General features: G+C 45.8%; 1 long non-coding RNA gene across 9 annotated transcripts in view; it reads right to left on the bottom strand.

Moving 5' to 3' along the window:
* Positions 1-5370: 5370 nt before the first annotated feature.
* The window catches only part of LOC147013532 (uncharacterized), an 80151-nt gene continuing 65919 nt past the window's right edge, over positions 5371-19602 (bottom strand). For all 9 annotated transcript variants that reach the window (XR_015051360.1, XR_015051354.1, XR_015051353.1 and 6 more), the window contains one exon: positions 5371-18017. This is a non-coding gene — a long non-coding RNA (uncharacterized LOC147013532). The remainder of the gene's footprint in view (positions 18018-19602) is intronic.

The raw sequence follows: 19602 nt of genomic DNA, 5'->3' as shown, positions 1-19602 counted from the left end.
CTCTGGCGCTGAAATCGAGAGGACTGGGCCCCGAGCGGTGGGAGGTTACCCTTCTCGACGCTCTGAATTCCATACGCTCTTTGCTCTGTACGTCCACCAATGCAACTCCTCACGAACGAATGTTTACTCACCAGCGGCGTTATGTTGACGGCCAATCGGTGCCCAACTGGCTAACCCATCCCGGAACAGTGTTCATGAAACGCCCGGTACGACAAAGCAAGTATGAACCCATGGTGGAGGGGGTTGAACTCATCGATACTAATCCAGAGTATGCTCATGTCAGGCTCCCGGATGGCAGGGAGACCACTGTGTCAGTTCGCCATTTGGCTCCCTCAGGTACTCCTCCCGCAGGTACACCACCATCTGGCACTCCTCCCTCTGACATCCCCTCCCCAGGTGTTCCCCCCCCCAGGAACTCCACCCGAGAAGGGTGACGACGGAGCTGCCGCGTTCCACCCGAGAGCGATCGGGGAGTCATCTCCGGCACGAGTCGAGGCTCACCAAGAGGATCGGAAGCCTCCCTCAAGTGAAACCGCCATCTACTCCCGGAGAGGTCGACGGATAATACCCCCTCGCCGACTCAATCTGTAAAGGGGATTATCGGCATCCTCGATGCTCATGCTCCTATATGCTCGTTACATAATATATCGATGCTCATGACCATGCTCCTACAACTCAAAATAATCCTCACTGCTTGGCATGTATGCTTCTGTAGTTTAGATAGTTCGCGTTGCTTGAAATGTATACTCCTATAGTGCTGAAGTAATCATGGTGCGTTAGTTGGGCCTCTAGTTACATTTTAAAGACGGGGAGAATGTGGTGGATTGAAGGTCGTGACGTGTGATCACATGTTGCACGGCTCGAGCACGGAATAGATAAAGCTGAGGTTCGGCTCGGTCGGGGGGGATTGTCCCAGGGGCATTGTCGTTTACGGCGGCGGTTCACTTGGTGCTCGTTGAATGGTGAGAATTGAGAGTATATCGGACTCCGTGCTTATACTGATTTATTTTGCGGTGATTAGTTGCGCGTGTATACCTTACTGCTTATGTACTCCTTGCTGCGCCTGTATTCCCTGGTGTGCCCGTAGAAGCGGCTTCAATCAAATGGAATAAAGCCTACACTCTGAAGGTTCTTCTCTCGTTTTCATTTCAATACCGACTTAATATATTGTTACGTTTGAGGGGGGGGGGTATGCATTCAAAGGGTAATAAGGATGTTTAATTAGTTTTGCCATGCTGTTCGAGTGTACCAGGATCTCGATGTAATAAGTAGCAATTCAGTGGTGATAAGTTGTCTAGTAAATGTCCATTTCTTCAAGGGGGAAATGATAATTGTCACGTAATTAGATAGGGACACGGGATAGGGTAAGTGTGTCTGCGTAAACCCCTTTTAGTAGTCCTTGGAGGCTTGTCGTGACGTCACAGGATAGTGGTGCGGATGGCTCCACCCCGTGATCACGATTGGCGGAAGGCGACGGCGCAGGGCCACTAAAACGGCTCGATTGGAAGTGACGAGGACGGGAGGATAAAAAGTTTCTGTTCGGGGTCGAAAAGGAAGAGGAAGAAGATCGGGACAGAAAAACTGTTCTGGTGGAGGCTGTTGTGCGGGGAGCGTGCTGTGTTGTTGCGCTGATTCGGCCCTGGTTTCATCGTGTCTCGAGGCCTTCCTGAGCCTCGTGCCTCACCTTGGTTGGCTCTGGGGTTCTGCTGGCTCGGAGTACAGGATCGAACGGCAGGCGGACCTGCCTCCCTCTCCTGCTCTCAACTTGGCGCCAGAACTGGTTCCCTGGCAGCTGTGAGCGGACTTGGGCCAGGACCAGGAGGTCGACAGCACCACGGTGTCTCCTGCCCCTGATGAGCGCAACGCCAGCTCGTCCGACGCCAATCCAGGGACTGTTGCGTTTGCACCACGGGCCAGCCTGACCACCAGGACCAGTTACGTTGTGTGTGTGTGTGTGTGTGTGTGTGTGTGTGTGTGTGTGTGTGTGTGTGTGTGTGTGTGTGTGTGTGTGTGTGTGTGTGTGTGTGTGTGTGTGTGTGTGTGTGTGTGTGTGTGTGTGTGTGTGTGTGTGTGTGTGTGTGTGTGTGTACCTGGCGCCTTAGAGGGTTTGAGATTTGTATATTCATTGGAATTGTCTGTGTTTTCCCCACGCCCGAACCCACACCACCATCCCGTCGGATCGCCGCGGATCCCTCCTCTTGCCGAGTCTTGTTATTTCTGGTTAGAGAAATAAACGTTATCAACTCAGTGAAAAGCGACTCGTGCCACCTTCCTCGTCCCGTTTGCGGTAGAGCGATTGAAACCGCCATCTTTGGGTTATAAATAAATAAACCGCCTCCATCGTTTCGGCTCATTCTACGTTGGCGGGACTGTTCAAGTCCCGTGGACGTCACATTGGTGTCAGGGTGTTGGATGTTCGAACCCCTCTAAATTATATTTGGTATCGGGAGAATATACCAGGATTAAAATCTCGCCACGAATTGGAATATAAAATTACTGCAGAAAAGCGCGCGAGCGCGGGAAAATTTTGGCGGGATTTTTCAAATTAAAATTAATTGGCGGCAAACGGGACTTCTGCACCATGGCGGATGTGCAGATGTTTGAGGAGGAAGGCCACGTGTCTGGCAGCGAGTCGGGGGAAGAAGGGAGAGACGGGGGTAGGGTTGGAACCTCCCCCATTCCGAGCGTGGACCGTGTTTCATCGCCCGTAACAGGGCCGGCAGCGCCGGAAACCGGCACGATGACGATCTGGACAATGGCGGAGCGTTTAATGAGTGCAATTACAGCACAGGGGGCAAAAATGGCAGAAATGACAGATCAATTGGAGGTAATGGGGCAACAGTTGGGTGCACGGATTGATTTAATGAGGGATGAATTGGGGGAAAAGATGGAGAAAATGAAAACTGAGATGCAGGAGTGTGTGGATGTTAAATTGGGAGAAATACAAAGTAAATTCGAGGATTGATTGGAGGAAACAAAGGTAGAAATTACATTGGAGGGGGAAAATATACGGAAAAAATTGGTAGATAAAATTGATGCAACGAACATTCGGGTTGATAAAGTGGATGAAAGCCTGGAACGTCATCGTGCCTGTGTGGATGCTCGTATGCAGCTGCAAGTTGAAGAGTGGGGAGAGCTGAGGAAGCAAGGGATGAATTTGGCGGAGGAGGTAAAAGAATTGGAGGCTCGTTTGGACGAACAAGATAAAATTATGAGCCAAGATGAAGTCTTGGATAAAGGCCTGGTAGAGCCGTCTTTTGTAAGTAGAGTGTCCGGGTTGGTTGAGGAGCAGCTACAAACTCGCGACGGAGCCTTGGAGGAGGTTGTGCGGGCCCAGAAGATCCTGCGGGAAGAGGTGAATCGGTCCATTCAACGTTTGGAACAGGAGGCAAAATTGACCCATGAGACCCTCACCACAAAACATCTTTGGCCACAGTGGGCTCCGAAATTGGATACGCAGCCACAAGGGTGTTTGATCCCTGGGCTGGATTCGGACAAGGGAGAAACTGAGAAGCGGGCCACTGTAAAAGTGATCCCCCTGGTAAATTTTGACGGGTCAGGGAGCCTTGAAGCTTTTCTGATGCAATTTGAGTGTATTTCCCGACTAAACGGGTGGAATGAGTGGGAACGTACAGGGAATTTGGTGGCAACGCTGCGGGGACCAGCCGCAGATGTGTTAAACGTGATCGCGGAGGGGATGTTGACCAGCTCCCACATTTGCGAGGCGTTGAGCCGTCGGTTTGGGTTCGCGGCAAACTGGGATCTGGTGCGGGCCCAGCTCCAGCACCACAGATTAAAGCCGGGTGAGACAGTGCAGGAGCTGGCACAGGACATTTACCAATCAGTCAGGATCACATATCGGGACCTTACAGTGGAGGCATGGGACAGACTGGCACTAGAGAAATGTTTAGCTGCTCTTCCTGACCCTGAGGTCCGAGCGCTGGTGGAGTTACAGGATCCACCCACCGTGCACCGAGCGGCCGAGTGCGCGGCCAGGCTGGCCTCGTGGAGTCGGCCGGGTCGGGTGCCCGAGAGGCCATCGGTGACGATCCGACAGGCGGAGATTCAGGATCAGGGAGGGGGGCTGGGAGAAATAGGCATTACCCAAATGTTTCAGGAAATTTGCCAGAAACTGTCAAGTTTGATAAGGGGTAATTCGGAAGTTGGTGCGCCAAAGCGGCGGGGTCCAGCCCAGCCAATAGAGCAATTCTATTATGGCCGAGGGGGTCCGCAATTGGAAGAGACATTACACAGATACCCACGGGGGCCTTTTATGGGGAGTTCTTTCCGGTGCGGGCGAAGAGGACACATGCAACGATATTGCCGGTACCCGGCGATGGAGGGACCCTCCAATAGACTTTTAGACTCGGAGAGGATGAATCCTCCTGCTGAACCGCCAGGTCTATCCGAGATGCCCTTTCATAGGTCGGGTCCGGAGATCACTGTCGAGGGTCGGGGAGACTAGATCGGGCTGAGCATATAGGGCCATGCTCGGCTGCTGAGATAGTGGCGAAGTTCCTCCTTTGGTAAAAAAAAAAAAAAAGAATTGTGGGAAAATTGGCATGGGTTTGTGAGCGGACTTGGGCCAGGACCAGGAGGTCGACACCACCACGGTGTCTCCTGCCCCTGACGAGCGCAACGCCAGCTCGTCCGACGCCAATCCAGGGACTGTTGCGTTTGCACCACGGGCCAGCCTGACCACCAGGACCAGTTACGTTTTGTGTGTGTGTGTGTGTGTGTGTGTGTGTGTGTGTGTGTGTGTGTGTGTGTGTGTGTGACAGTGTGTGTGTGTGACTGTGTGTGTGACTGTGTGTGTGTGTGTGTGTGTGTGTGTGTGTGTGTGTGTGTGTGTGTGTGTGTGTGTGTGTGTGTGTGTACCTGGCGCCTTAGAGGGTTTGAGATTTGTATATTCATTGGAATTGTCTGTGTTTTCCCCACGCCCGAACCCACACCACCATCCCGTCGAATCGCCCCGGATCCCTCTTCTTGCCGAGTCTTGTTATTTCTGGTTAGAGAAATAAACGTTATCAACTCAGTGAAAAGCGACTCGTGCCACCTTCCTCGTCCCGTTTGCGGTAGAGCGATTGAAACCGCCATCTTTGGGTTATAAATAAATATCCGCCTCCATCGTTTCGGCTCATTCTACATTGGCGGGACTGTTCAAGTCCCGTGGACGTCACAATATTAAAACCACTGATGTGGATTTTTTAAACCCACCTTGTTGTGATCGTTGTCCTCCTGAAGGATTCTAACCGGCCGATTGTGGAATCCTATTTGACTTCAAACAGAGTTTAACGCTTGTCCGATATGACAATAAAATCCTACGAAAAACCCTATCAACACTGATAAAACTGATGTCCACACAAGTCCTTCCTTGTGAAACAATTTATTTCCTAATTATACACCATACACTTCTCACCCTTGTACAATGAACTTAAAAAATCCCCATTTGTTTGCAATATTATTCTTACTTTAGTTAACAGTTAGACCAACCCGATTCAATTCACTTCTACATTACATCAGAGAGTTTTATTCTAACTTGGTACTTGGTCAGTTCCAAGGAGTACGAGCCACTGAGAAACTATACTTCCTCACGTGCTCGTACTCCAAACTTTTAGATTTCAAAGCATTTTATACTTCCATGAGAGAGAGGTTGGGGGATATTCACCCAGACTGTAGACGTGTCCTTTAGACAAAAGCCACTTCGTACATTTTCTAAGCAAAAGTTCATTTATCAGCTCGGTCACTCTGCTTCAGAACAACACATTTCTTATCATTTAGGGCAAAAGTCTTTTGGCCAGAAATGACAGCCAATTCAATTTGCAGCATAAAAGTTACATTTCTGAAACTCCGTTTGTTACAATTTAAAATACATTAATATAAAATTTTCCCCCACACTCCCCCGTTTTTTTTTTTCAAGGAAAATTTGAATAATTTTTCTTACACATGATTACCATGTCCCATTCCTGAAGGAGAAAAGATTTCCATTATTCAAGTTCAATCAACAATGGCAGCGAGTGCTCATATCAGAAAATGAGTGTGTTTCCATTTAATTTATGGCCTGTTCATCAGCATGTGTTACACATTGGAAACATGCTACCCAAAGTCAGAAGATAAACAGGTCAGGGTGTGGATAGAGTGGCACCCAACGGGAAACACAATCGAAGCACTCCTTGAGCTGAGGAGAAGGTAGATGTGGGCAAGTACAAGTTTGGGCCAGACACTGGGTTGAAGGAGCGCAGTGTGGAATTGCAGGCCTGTCGTACATTGAAGTAACCACAGCAAGTTCACGATGTATTTGCAGAGCGGCAATCGAGAGTGTGGCTGAGAACATTCCTCCATGCAGGCACCACACAACGCCGACGTTAAGACTTTGCTCAACCTTCTCCTCAGTGGGTTTTTCTTTCTTTTCCCACATTGCTCCATCTTATCTCCTCAGGAAGGGGAGGCATAATCATGTGTTGAATGCTCAATCACCCAAATCTGGGTTCTCCCATCGTCCAATCTTTGTGTGGAATTTCATTCCAAAGTTCATTTAGATGAAATCGTACATTGCTTCAAAGACTGCTTTCAACACTCCGAAACAAACAAAGCATCAATTAAACACCAATCAATAAACGTCATGGGCACATGTAGTTCTACAAGACTAACAAAGATTGTTATGGAAGCATTTAACTTGCATTATATGTCATATCAATATTTTAATCCCTTTCGTTGTTATTTCCCAAAACAACATGCTAAAATATACAGAAATCCCAGTTGTACGTATACTCAAAACATCCATCTCATTTGCTATTTCCATCGACATTTTAAATCTCTGACATTTCTCCATCTGTCCACTTCTCTCTCACCAAAACAGCAAACATGCTGCCATTTTTCCAATTCACATACACAAACCATCTATCACTTCCTCCGACCTTCTCAATTACGAATCCATTTTCCTTAATCAAAACAAATAAATCATTTTAAACAGTTGTTCAAAAATTGTCAAATCACTTGTCAAATCTGTTATCAGGCGAATATCATTTATATTCCAGCTCAAACACTCTGTCTAAACATGCAGCTTCACCCTCCACAATCTTTATCCCAGTCTTGGAAAAGCATCTTAAACTTCAGACTAATAAACATCCAAACTCTCTTAAACAACTTTTTGGTCAAAACAAAATATTTCCTTTTAAAATCCATAAATGAAAAATTTAATCTTCAGCATCTATCCAATTAAATCATGAATTTACCTTGACTGAATCGATCAAATGGTTACACTGGGTTGTTTGCCATTGCCTTCCCAGCACAAGTTCAAGTAACCTCAACATTCGCAGACGAATAAAACAATATTTCAACGTCCATCCGAGGGAATCATCTATTATCTGTGAATTGCCCCACGTGCTAAACATCATCAAATCATTAAAATCATTCCAAATCACGTTTCTACATTTAAATCACATACAGTATATCCACATTCACAATTGTTATTTCACAATTTATTCAAAATCCCGATGGTTGTAAAATAAAACTTCAACACTTTTTCCTAAATGGACTTCACTTTAAACAGATTCAGTCCAGAGGGTGCGCCACAAACATCAAGGAACGAGGAACAGGAAGTTCTCTCCACATCCAGTGGGAAGAAAAAGGAAAAAAAAACTCTGACAGGCAAAACCCACAGTTTAGCATTACTCTGTCATGGCTTCAACACATACACTAAACAGCATTGCATCTCATAGACTCGCGTGTGATCACGTGACAAATACCAATCACATTTCTATCTCATCCTCTTGAATCTGCATATGAATCGAATTTCACACTTAAAGCAAAGGCTCGAACAAAGACTCAGTGTAAAGATAGGCCACCCCCCACAGATCGAGTGGAGGGGGTCTCACACAGTGTAGTTTGCGACCTTCGCGTGGAAATACAACGCCAAGAATGTATAACATGCCATTTCAAACAGACCCACAGCTCAACTCAGCACGAGTTAAAATATCGTCAAAATCCCAACAGAACACGTTTCATTGCAGTGAATATTGGACTCGCACAAGTTTCATTTTTTTTTACTCTCAGGAACAAATCACCCACCATGCTCCCAGCTGGTTAATCATCTCTTGCACTCTACAAAACGTTTCGTGCAAATCATTGCATTTACAAATCTGTAAAACCTCCACACAATATAATATAACAACCTCACTGCCAACAAACTTCCAGTGAGTTCAATGAACAAAAAGTAACTCTTAAAACTCTTACAAACAGGTAACTTACAATGTTTATCTATTTTAACCCTATCTCGGCGTCTCAGCCGTGTCCTCGGCCATCTCTCTCACAGCCGGTCCGTATCAATGCAAACATGTGGCATGTCGCTTCATCATGCCTATTTAATTACGCATCTGACTCCTTAACGAGCCTCTTCTTGTCATCTGACTCCTCTTCTTCTCCAGCACTTTTCTAAAACAACTACAGTACTTATCGTTTACTTTAAAACGGACTCCTTCCGCCGGATCCTCTTCTTTCTCTCAATAAAATTATCTGACAATGAACTTTTCTTTGTTCGAAATGCGTTACCTGCTGAGAGCGCTCTCCCTTACCTTCGCTCAAGCACTTGTCGTTCCTCCAGGCACTGCCTCCGGCAGATTAAGCACCTCCGGTCACGAGCACCGCACCAACATCGGTTCGAATCCGAGTCACGGCACCAACTGATGTGGATTTTTTAAACCCACCTTGTTGTGATCGTTGTCCTCCTGAAGGATTCTAACCGGCCGATTGTGGAATCCTATTTGACTTCAAACAGAGTTTAACGCTTGTCCGATTTGACAATAAAATCCTACAAAAAACCCTATCAACACTGATAAAACTGATGTCCACACAAGTCCTTCCTTGTGAAACAATTTATTTCGTAATTATACACCATACACTTCTCACCCTTGTACAATGAACTTAAAAAATCCCCATTTGTTTGCAATATTATTCTTACTTTAGTTAACAGTTAGACCAACCCGATTCAATTCACTTCTACATTACATCAGAGAGTTTTATTCTAACTTTGTACTTGGTCAGTTCCAAGGAGTACGGAGCCACTGAGAAACTATACTTCCTCACGTGCTCGTACTCCAAACTTTTAGATTTCAAAGCATTTTATACTTCCATGAGAGAGAGGTTGGGGGATATTCACCCAGACTGTAGACGTGTCCTTTAGACAAAAGCCACTTCGTACATTTTCTAAGCAAAAGTTCATTTATCAGCTCGGTCACTCTACTCCAGAACAACACATTTCTTATCATTTAGGGCAAAAGTCTTTTGGCCAGAAATGACAGCCAATTCAATTTGCAGCATAGAAGTTACATTTCTGAAACTCCATTTGTTACAATTTAAAATACATTAATATAAAATTTTCCCCCACACCACCCATTAGGAGCCCCTTGGTAAGCTGGTTAGTTTAGCATCTCGTATGTATAACTTATTTCTGTAAGAAAATGGGTAATTTGTCAATTTGATGTAACCTATGTAATAACAATGTTCAAGTTTTTAACAGGTTACTCACCTTAATTTGCCTTTCTTGTGGAGAACATGATGATATCATCCATGTTGGAACTTCCATTGAAACAGCCAAAAGCGGATTTCCCATGGGGATTCCCCAGGGATTCCCCTGGATTGCACCATTAAGTGAGGGGTACCTCAGGGGGATTGTAAAATAGCAACATATATCATGATGTTTGTAGAAACAACAACATAATTAACCTCAAATTTGACCAGAGTCCACCAAATATTAGTTTTGGGTCAAGCCATTTTTATTGCGGATATCATGGATTGTAAGCAAATTATATTTGGTGGTCAGTTGGAATTATGCAAATGAGCTTTTTATCTGGTTAAATACTGTAGTGTCCTAGATGCATCCAATGAAATTTTTAAGTATTACAAATGCATCCTTGGATCCAAAGATCTCATTATAGAAATTTAAATCACTAAAATACATCATCTGAGAGCAAAGATTTGGCAAGATATTTATATTTGGTGGCCATATTGGATTTATGCAAATGAGATTTTGTTCCAGGGAAGTTTAAAAGTATGTTAAATGCATCCTTACATACAAAATACCCATTCTAGAAGTTGAAATCACTCAAATATGTCATCTGTGAGCAAAGATATGGCACAATATTGATAATTGGACGCCATATTGGATTTATGCAAATTGGATGCATTTCTGCAAAAGGGATTTCTTCGGACTTTTAGCATGGTATTCTGGGGACCTTATAGAAATGCATTGCGCTAAAAAAAAATTGTTGCAATTTGTTCCTGATCAAGTGAAAAAATGGGGTAGATTGCCTGGATGACTTGGACATTACTCAGCCCAGCGTCAGCCTGCAACTGCATGAGTGCCCTGACCACAGTCACTACAATCATTATTGTACACCGCTACTTCCCAATTCCATATTCAGGTGATGCATGACGTCATCGCCAGGCGCTGAAGGAAGGGAGTACTCAGTTTTTACCCTGTTTGTTATTCCCATGCTTTCGAAGAAAAGCGGGAATATTGTGATTGTCTCCGCCGTCCGTCCGTACGTCCGTCTGTCTTACCCTGAAACTCCTCCTACACCGTTTGAGATAGGAACTTGAAACTTTGAGACATCGTAGATATATGTATGGGGAAGTGCACAACACTGTCATATTTTTGATATGACTCCTAGGGGCCAGGCCAGAAGGGGTGGGGTCATGGGGGCTGATTTTTTTTAAAGTGTATTTACCATTGTACATGGTAAATTCTTTTATAAAGAACTTACTTATGTGGCCCCCACGAGTGACAAACAGTCACAGGTTTTACTGTATTTATCTAATTGATTATGAATAATTATAATTAATATTATACACAGTTCATTCCTCTGATTAAATTGATGCACAGTTCTACATTGCTGGATAGTGTTAAATTAATGTTTCATGAAATGTTGACATGCTTGCAATGACTTCTGATTTAGTAAACATAGTAAGTCTTTGGTCATAAAGCACATCAAATAGAAAAGAATAGTCAATCCATTTTGCAAGATAAAATTTCACCTCGCGTTAATGGGACAAAGCAGTGCGCGCGGGAATATGCGATGGTGTGCCATCGACAATGTAGTTCTAGTTCATTTTGTTTCTCATTTGGGCAATATCTCAGGCACCTTTTGAGCGAGGAAGCCGATATTTGGAAGCCAAATAGACAACACAAGCAACTTCAATAAATACAGGGATTTTTTTGTTTTGTTTTGTGCTTTTATTGTATACATTGTCGAGGCTCGTAGGAGAGCTAATACACAACACACAACAAGAGTTGACTTACGGTTCCAGGTTTGGAGCGTCAAGAGGTCTCCTTAGGAGCTCTCTGCTGACAATCTCAAAGATAAGTTTCCGGTCATTATTTGTCCCGTTTTAACTGTTTATTTTTCTCACCTACATGTTACTGTGTGTTCCTAGTTCGGTTTTGTTTCAAAAATCGTGCCATTTTGTGAGTTTTTGTCGACGTTGTGTTACCGGGTGTTTGAGGCCGAGGCTTGAGGCCTACAAGTTCCACTCGGTGTACGATCGTTTTATTTGTTTTTTCTCCCCATTACCTTCAATTTCTATCTTCCTCACTTTCCTCACGTTCCCCATTTCTCCCAACTAATCTCTATTTCTTATCTTAAAAAAAAACAACAAAAACCACCACCTTTCTCCTGATGCTGCTTGTTCTTCTTCATCGCCTTTTCTTCTTCCTCTTATTATTCCTCCTCCTCCTCTTCTTCTTCCTCGAGTTTTTATACAACACTTCCATGACCTAATATGTTGAAAACACTTTCATACATTAATAATAACAACAAAAACGAAATCTTATAATGCTTCATCTTCCTCTCTCACACATGTGGTACTCTTTACTGTTTCATAATGCACTACTCTTCTGCTATTTTAACAGACTGCTCTCATTTCGACCTCTCCTTCATTCCTTGCCTAATAAATCCAACTGTTACAGCGTTTCTTCTCTCCATTCTCTGAATTCGCCTTTATTGCATCCATCAAGATTTGTTAAATCGCATCTCTGACCTAAAAATTTAAAAAACCCCAGTTCGCGATGAATGTTCGCTTTCCATCAACCATTCATTTTTTCCAACTTTAGTGCCAACTCACCCCTCTCACCCCTCACTCTCACTCTCAAAGCAATCATCCCACTCTTCTCCCTCCAAGCCTCCCTCTTACCTCTCTCAAAAATTCCCCCCTCAGATTTGTCCCACCTTTCATCCCCCTCACTCATCCTTCTCAAAGTTTCCCCCCTCTCATCCACAAAGCTGCCTCCTTCCACTGCCCTCTCACCTCCATCTCTTCACTCCACCTCCTCAAATGCCTTCTTCCCCCTCTCTTGTCCCCCTCTCCCCCAGCACCACAGAGCCTTTTCTCCTTATTCGGCCCCCTCCCAAAGCTATTCTGCAATCCCCCACACTCTTTCAACAACCCTCCTTACCTCCTCTCCTCATCCCTTGTCCTACCCTCCCCCTTCCCCCCTGCAACTAAAGCCTCCTCCCCGACCTCTTCATTAAAAGTGTGGACCACCTCCTGGTGGAGGAGTTGCTCTCTTCATCAAAGACTCTATTCCTCACTCTCCATGCACTGCTCTCACTCCCCCACACCCCCAGGAATACCTCTGCCTACGGCTTCCCCTCCACTCCCACCTCATGTTTATATGTGTACTGTACCGTCCACCTAACAGTGATGACTCCATCTACACCTCACTTTCCGAAAACATGGACCATCTTCTTTCTTCTCATCCAAACTCTCTCTTCCTCATATGTGGTGACTTCAATTGTCACCATGCCAGTTGGCTCGGTGTGGGTACCACTCTCACCTGTCATGGCACCTCAGCAAAAGCTTACTGCGACTCATTGGGACTGACTCAATCGGTCAACTTCCCTACCCGGATCTCAACCAATGGTACTCCATCTCTTCTGGATCTGATTTTGACAAATTTCCCTGACAATATCTGCTGCTCTTCCTCAGCTCCAATCGGTTCTTCTGACCACGTCCTTGTCAAAGTGGACATCTCTCTGGCTATCATCAGAGAACCACCTCACCGCCGTCGAGTCTGGCATTTCACTAAAGCCGACTGGCAGGGTCTCCAAGCAGCCATCAAACTTATAGACTGGTCTCCTATCGCTACTTTCTCCAACATCAACTCATCCTGGGAATTCTTTCAAAGAAACTTGCTCTCCCTCATGCACAGATTTATCCCCTCTCGTCTTCAGTTGTCCTACCCTTCCTCTCGCCCTTGGTTTACTGAAGCTTGTGGCAAGGCAGTTGTCCTGAAACAACTTGCCTTTGCCTCATGGAAAGCAAACCCAACTGAGGGCAATCTCAGTTCCTTCCATAAAGCTCGGAACAAGTGTGTATCTACCCTCAGGAGAGCCAGAAAACAACATCTTTCTAATCTCAAGTCTGAACTCTCAAACGTCTCTCCCTCCTCAAAATCCTGGTGGCGTCTAATCAAATCTGTTTCTGGTGTGTGTTCCCCCTCCATCCCCTCCCTTACCTCAAATGGCCGCACTGCTGATACCGCACGTGAAAAAGCTGAATGCCTAGACTCGGTGTTTGCAGCTAAATCTTGTATCATACACCCATCACTTTCTCTACCCACCTTACTCAGTCGCACCCAACTGTCCCTGGACTCTGTGTCCTTTTCTTCTGACAAGGTGGAGAGCTTGCTGTCAAACCTCGACTCAGATTCTGCAACCGGTCCAGACGACATCAGCCCACGTGTCCTCAAAGCCTGCTCTTCTGCTCTTGCTCACCCTCTCTCTGTTCTATTCACCCTCTCATTTGCTCAAGGTCATCTGCCATCTGCTTGGATATCTGCAAACATCACTGCCCTGCATAAAAAGGTGCAAAAACAGATCCCTGTAACTACAGACCAATCAGCCTTCTCCCAATCATCAGCAAGGTTATGGAATCCATCATCGCTTCAGACATGAAATCCGTCCTCTTCTCCAATGGCTTGATTTCCGATCATCAATTTGGTTTCAGACCAGGTCACTCTACCGTGGATATGCTGCTTCTGCTCTCCCAACAATGGATGGAGGTCCTCAATGCCAGACAGGAAATCCGATCCGTATCCCTGGACATATCACGTGCTTTTGACACAGTCTGGCACCCTGCCCTACTCACCAAACTCTCTTCCCATGGTATCCAAGGCCATCTCCACTCATGGCTCAAAGACTTCCTCTCCTGTCAAAGTCAATGTGTGGCCCTAAATGGAGTTCTTTCATCCCCTCTTCCTGTCCAGGCTGGAGTTCCTCAAGGTAGCGTTCTGGGCCCTGTTCTTTTTCTGGTTTTCATCAATGATCTCTCCGACTCTCTGGAAAATCCTCCATATCTCTTTGCTGATGACTCCACCCTCTGCCGTACCATCGGTCATCGCTCAGACCGGCAAGCAGCAGCTTCTTCGCTCACTGCAGATCTGGATAAAATCACAAACTGGTCCAACACGTGGAACATGTCTTTCAATCCGGACAAATCTCACACTCTCACTATGTCTCTTCGAAAGGACCGTTTAGAAAACCCACCCATCCACTTTCTCAACAATCCTCTGGAAGAAGTCCTTTCTTTCAAGCTTCTGGGACTCACTATCTGCCATGACCTTTCCTGGGAAAGCCACATTTCAAACCTCGCCTCCAAAGTCAGTCGCCAACTGGGAATCCTCCATCGTACAAAGTCCTTCCTCGGCCCTCCTGACCACTTACAAAGCTTTTGTCCGTAGCCTGATGGAGTACTGCTCTCCCCTCTGGGCTGGTGCTCCTGCCTCCCACCTTTCTCGGCTTCACGCTGTAGAAACCAGGGCATTTTGGATCATCGGCATCTCCCGCAATGAGGCTGAGTCTTTGGGCCTCTCACTCAATCACCACAGGTTGGTCGGTGGTCTTTCTGTCTTCTACCGTCTCCTCTCCAGCCTTCCCCCCCCCCTTGCTCTCTCTGCGATTTGTCCCCACAACATTTCTGCAGTGCACTCAAGGTAAGCCAACAACCCCCTTCTGGTAAAACTACCAAAATCAAGAATCACTGCTCACCTTCACTCTTTAATTCCTCTTTTTTCCCGCCTTTGGAATAAACTCCCTCACTCTATTCTTTCCCATTCTTCCCTCCAGGCTTTCAAAACAGCTGTTCACCACCACCTCTTATCATCCCCCATCCAAATCCTCGATCTTTTCTACCCCCTATAATCCACCCAAGCCCACTTCCTTCAAATTCCCTGCTTTCCTTCCTGAAAGTCCCTTTAATGTCCATCTTCTATTCCCCATGTTCCCTGTCCCATCCCTCTCCCCTCCACAGATCTCCTTATGTGTCTCTTCCCCACTGTTTTGTCCCTCCCACTCCCACCCCTCTTGTCTCATGCCCCCTTGATGTGCGTTGTGTGTTAGCTCTCACATGAGCCTCGACAAGGTATACAAAAAAAAAAGAGGGGCAGGAGAGGAAAGGACAAAACAGTGGGGAACAAAGACATTAGGAGATCCGTGGAAGGGAGAGGGATGGGGCGGGGAATGCGTGGTATACAAGGTGGACACTACAGGGACTTTTAGGACCTTACATGACAGGGAACTTTTAAGAAGGAAGGGAGGGAATTTGAAGGAGGTGGGTTTGGGGTGAATTAACGGGGGTGGAAAATATCGTGGTTTTGCATGGGGGAAGATAAAAGGTGCTGGTGGACTGCTGTTTTGAAGGCCTGGAGGGAAGAATGGGATTGAAGAAAGTGTGGGAGTTTATTCCAAAGGCGGGAAAAAAGAGGAATGGAATTGTGAAGGTGAGCAGTGATTCGTGATTTTGGTAGTTTTACGAGAAGGGAGTTATTGGTGGACCTTGAGCACCCTGCGGAAATATGGTGGGGACATATCGCAGACAGAGCGGGGGGGGGAGGGGCGAGACCAGAGAGGAGACGGTAGAAGACAGAAAGACCACAGACCAGCCTGCGGTGAGAGAGTGAGAGGCCAAAAGACAGCCTCATCGCGGGAGATACCAATGATCCTAAATGCCTTGGTTTCCACAGCGTGAAGCCGAGAAAGTTGAGAGGCAGGAGCACCAGTCCAGAGGGGAGAGCAGTTCTCCATGAGGCTGCGGAAGAAAGTTTTATACATGGTGAGGAGCTCAGGTGGATTGTGGAAGGACTTTGCACGACAGAGGATTCCCAGTTGGCAACTGGCTTAAGACGCCAGGTTGGAAATGTGGCTTTCCCAGGAAAGATCATGGTAGATAGTGAGACCCAGAAGCTTGAATGAAAGGACTTCTTTCAGAGGATTGTTGAAAAATAGATGGGGGACGGGGATGGGGACGGGGGGGGGGGTCCAAACGGTCCTTTTGGAGAGACATAGTGAGAGTGTGAGACTTGTCAGGATGGAAAGACATGTTTCATGTGTTGGACCAGTTTGTGATTTTATCCAGATCTGCAGAAAGTGCAGAAGCTGCTACTTGTCGGTCTGAGGGATGACATGGTACGACAGAGGGTGGAGTCATCAGCAAAGAAACCGAGCTGTTAGTACCGTTGGTTGAGATCTGGGTCAGGAAGTTGACCGATTGGGTCAGTCCTAATGAGTCGCAGAAGTCTTTTGCTGAAGTGCCATGAAAGGTGAGAGCGGTACCCACACCGAGCAAAACTGGCATGGTGACAATTGAAGTCACCACAAATGAGGAAGAGAGAGTTCGGATGAGAAGATAGAAGTTGGTCCATGTTTTCGGAAAGTGAGGTGTAAATGGAGTCATTACTGTTTGATGGACGGTACAGCACACATATAAACATGTAGTGGGAGTGGAGGGGAAGCCGTAGCCGGAGGTATTCCTGGGGGTGTGGGGGAGCGAGGGCAGTGCATGGAGAGTGAGGAATAGAGTATTGGATGAAGAGAACAACTCCTCCACAACCAAGAAGACGAAGACGAAGACGAGAACAACCAAGACGAGGCTCGGGTCTGTTATACCGGAGGAGAAAGTAACCAGGGAGAGATACAAGGAAGTCAGAGACGTCTTGAGGGAGGAAAGTTTCTGTTTGGCAGATTATGTCTGCTTTGTCAGGATCAACCTGTATGGAAAGATCTGTCAGGTTTAAGCGAAGGCCCTGGATATTTGAGGTCCACCCTGTTAATGAAGAGGGAAGGGATGAGGCTTTGGGTGCAGGGGAGGGGAGGGGAAGGGGGAGCTCTTTGGGTGGGCAAACATCCAGGAGGCAAAAATCAAAACGGGTAATAATGAAATCAGAACGTGAGATAAATGAAGTAAATTGAAGAAGGGTTTCATGAAAATATATCAAATATTCACAATGGTGATAATTCAAAGGGTAATAATCAAAACGGAATGTGAAGTAAAACTAAATTTAATTTTGAGGCGCCTCCACACAGACATTGATTCAAACAAGGGGACAGATATAACAAAGAAAAATCCTCACTTTATCCCGGCACTGAGCTGTGTGCCCAGGAATGAGTTTCGGAAGCTTGAAGGTCACCAAATTACTTTGTCACTGCGTGGGAAAATGGTGCCCTGCCGCTCTTTGGGTGGGTAATCGTGCAGGAGGCGATACTCGACACCGGGGCTCAGAAACCACCATGCAACTTCTTTGGTCGATCGCACTTGCCTACACCGCTGATCTTCAAAATGTCGCCGTCTCATTCCCCAATGGCACAACACGAGGCTTCGAGGATGGTCTCTTACGACCCAGCCAACGGTCAGTGGCCAACGTCTTGATCCACCACGCGAACCAGTTTGTCTCAGCATGAACATGAGAATCGTGCAGTGTTCCTCACCGTGTTGAGGGGAAGCCAGCCGTAATGCCGTTCTCTTCCACCTGCCATCTCTTCACTCGCTTATGTCCCGTCCTCCTTCGTGTCCTGCTCCGAACCTAACTCCCCTCCACTCTTCTCTTCTCTGACGTCACACCCATCAATCATCCACTCCAGGGGCGTGGTTTGTTCACTGTCCCCCCTGGAGGTGGGGTTTCTTTCTTGCTTGGACGTGCAGCTCAGTTGTTGTTTTGAGGACGTGATCCCGAGTTTATCGCCGGTCTTGAAATGCAAAAACATAGGAAAAGATCACAGGGGACAATCACATGCTGGGAGAAATTATCCTTCATCCCTACCTAATTTAACACAGCACCCCCCCCCCCCCCCCCCGTCTGCTGACACGTAACACTGAGGCTCACAGTTTCCCTACTTAATTTACATTGAGATGTCTCCGACACATCCATGGACCAAGCAATTCTATAATCCTAACTTTCTTCTGAAATTCCTCCATCTATCCCACAAACACAACAATACATACCCTTAACAACATTTCCACTTATGTGGTACATATATATTATTGATCCGTAACACGAAATATAATGCTTTCTGTGATTGTTAACCTCGCTGAAGGATTTGGAGAAGGTATTGTTTGTTACTTACGAAATCGAAAGATTTCGGAAGTATATTGATCACTTCCGGACTCTGTTTGTGTGTGTTTGTGTGTTTGTATGTTTGTGTGTTTGTTTGTAGGCACGATAACTCGAGAACGGAAGAAGCTACCAATGTCAAATTACACCACGTGATTCAGGAGGGTGATGGCGAGTGCTGATTCGATTTTGGTCAAAATCGGTCAAAGGTCAAGGTCACAGTGAGGTCAAAAATTCGATTTTTGATGGTTTGGTACAGAATCATCGTAGAAACTTCTGGTTTGCATCGCTACCTTCTCTTGAGGCAGCTTTTATTAGACAAGGTCAGAGGTCAAGTTGATGGTTTTGTAAGTACCAGTCTATGACTGCTTGTTTGTCTGTTTGTCCGCACAGAACTTTCATGTTTTTCTCTGTAACTGTTCGTCGGATTGAGACGAAATTTTCACCATTGGTGCGACTACTCATGTCGAATGTTTTAATGATAATTTTCACGTCAAGATCACGTGGTGTGGCAGCCATATTGGAAAAACGGAAAAAAAACTTTGGAACCCTGTATCTCTGAAACCGCACGAAGGAAAAAATTGAAACTTGGCACGGAGCAAGTACTCCTCGTGGCGAAGGAGTGAGATGCTTTTATGACATCATAGGTGCCCTTGTTATGATGTCATCATTGCATATATAGAACACCACATCCGATTAGTATGAAAATTTTTGAGGGTCATCTACGGATAAAATGGTCCACAGAAAACAAACATTCTTGATGTCATCGGTCACGAGATTTGGCAGCCATATTGTTTTTTGTTTTTTTAACCTTCAAAAATCTTCTCTGAAGTGGCTGAACAGATCGAGGTGAAACTTTACACATATGACTGCCTGTCCATGAGGAACAAAAGGGTCACACATATGATGTCATAGGTCACATGATTTAGCAGCCATATTGAATTTGCCCTAAAACATATAAAAATGCACCACTCAAAAGTCCTGGTGAGGGTCTGCAATCTCTGATTGCTCTTTCTCTTGTTACCTCCGCCACCATAGGTGAAGGAGGTTATGTTTTCACCCCTTTCTGTCTGTTTGTTTGTTTGTGTGTAGGATATCTCAAAACGTTGTCAACAGATTCAGATGAAATTTTGTGTACAGGTTCGGTGTGTGACAAGGACTAACTGATTAGATTTTGGTGAAGATCCGGATTCGGATCCAACTACTACAATTTTTGAAGT

This window comes from Eptatretus burgeri, chromosome 14 (genome assembly GCF_056783735.1).
Source record: "Eptatretus burgeri isolate ZD-2024b chromosome 14, Ebu_testis_v1, whole genome shotgun sequence".
Lineage (NCBI taxonomy): Eukaryota > Metazoa > Chordata > Myxini > Myxiniformes > Myxinidae > Eptatretus > Eptatretus burgeri.
Note: the sequence above shows the minus strand (reverse complement) of the source record. Positions and strands in the feature narration are given on the sequence as shown.